The sequence below is a fragment of the Pinus tabuliformis genome, chromosome 2_1 (assembly GCF_031772625.1).
Source record: "Pinus tabuliformis cultivar Carrire ecotype Pingquan chromosome 2_1, CPIR1, whole genome shotgun sequence".
NCBI lineage: Eukaryota > Viridiplantae > Streptophyta > Pinopsida > Pinales > Pinaceae > Pinus > Pinus tabuliformis.
This window is the reverse complement of record NC_142299.1, coordinates 504,843,028-504,844,918: the sequence shown is the minus strand read 5'-3', so window position 1 is coordinate 504,844,918 and position 1,891 is coordinate 504,843,028. Positions and strand designations below refer to the sequence as shown.

The window sequence follows — 1,891 nt, the reverse complement described above, 5'->3', positions numbered from 1 at the left end:
ATCCCTTTAATGCAGACAATACTATTGATTTCTCAAGTCTATTTTATCCATAAAGACAACAACATTGGTGCAACCATATAACTCAAAGTTTACCCATATAATTCAACTCATCTTCAATGCAAAAATATAGACCAAGAAACATGGTGAGCTCGATCAACATACAATATATTCGATGCTGAAATTAAGCATAAGTTTCAATGTAGAGAGTAATAATGGCTCGTGAAATTACAGAGAAAGAGGGACCATTACTGGTTGTTGCATCTAGTCGGGACACAGTTTCAATTGCGAGTACAATAAAAAGACTTACTCCCCGAAATACATTTGTAATACAGATACAACACCCGAGGTGTCAGCTCAATCAATTTGACTTGGTGGTAACCCTTCACCATGATTTTCATGCTTTGACTTCTTCTAGACGGCAAAAAGTTCCTCGTTTTCTATGGAATTAGATAACTCCTAGAGAAACACCAGATAAAAAAGTGGTGCTTACACTTGGAGATTTGCACCCAGATGATTTTTCCACATTACGAATGGTTACTACACAGTGGCATGATGAATTAGCACCACTTCTAAAGCCATTGCTTGTTGTGAATATAGGGGGACCTAGAAGACATTGTAAATATGGCATAGACCTTGCTTTGTAGCTAATAGATGCTCTATATAAGGTTCTTGGTAAATGTGAGACTGCACGCATTTATTTCTAGAGAAGAACGCCTCTTCACGTGTGTAACATAATGTGGAAAGAATTTGCTAGTCATCGAAAGGTCTATATTTGGGATGGCCAAGATCCAAACCCACAGATAGAGCACCTTCCATGGGATGATGCCTTTGTAGTCACAGCATATTTGATGAGTATAGTAAGTGAAGCATGTAGTACTAGGAAGCTAGTGCATGTCATTGGAGCATAACACCAATATACCACTTTTGCAAACACTTTCCACATGGTTTTAGGCCATGCAAAGCAAATTCAGCTTGTTTTGGTCGCTCAATAAAGTTTAACGCAGCAGCAGTCAATAAAATTTAATGTAACAACAACCATGTCATAGCATTAATACAGGTTTTGAACCAGCAATACTCACAACATCAATGCTAATCCATATCCATCATAAATTCAACGCAGAGAGATGAAACATATACCCAATGCATTGAGAGATATTTGTTGCCAACATAGATGTAATTCGAACCATTCTATGTAGAGCTTAGAAACAACATCCAATACTTCTCTTCAAAAACTCAACACTCCGTTTTCAGTCAACGACACTCCCTTTCTTGTTGAGAGCTCCATTCCAACGTAGTCAAATATCATGACCAACAATTAATATATTCTAGTGACATGACCAAAGATTTAATGTTTTGATTCATTGACTTTCACAAGAACTGCTTCAATTCATTTCCCACTACTTCTAATAAAATCACAGAAAATGCACCAGGAGTATGGACTTCGAATCAATGCATAGCTAAAATGCAAAGGTAACGTTTGAACTAGGAATGGAGAAAGAGCGCACAGCTTCCGTTGGTTTGCAGAAATAGGTCTGAGTGGAAGCATGAAATTGACAGACAGTGTTAGAGTGTTTCATTGGTAGAGAGGGATAGGTCTCGCAATATTCCTCTTCACAGTCGAAGGGGCGGGTCTGCTCACAACAGAGGAATGGTAGAGCTGATAGAGGTAACAACTTTTATTGTAACAAATGCTCAGAAAGGTATAATTAGGAGGAGAGCATTGGTTTACAAAGGCCACAAAAATAGGTTGCTCACACTTGAGCAGGGCAGGAGATCGCCTGCTCTGATACCATGTTAAACACACACATGGCAAAGACAAATATGAAAGATAAGTAGGAGAGTTCACTTATTATTAATAACTGATATACATTTATTGTACATGGTCTGACCC

General features: G+C 38.1%; 1 pseudogene; it reads left to right on the top strand.

Annotated features, from left to right (window-relative positions):
• Positions 1 to 212: 212 nt before the first annotated feature.
• LOC149201163 (mitochondrial fission protein ELM1 pseudogene) lies at positions 213 to 908 on the top strand (annotated as a pseudogene).
• Positions 909 to 1,891: the final 983 nt, after the last annotated feature.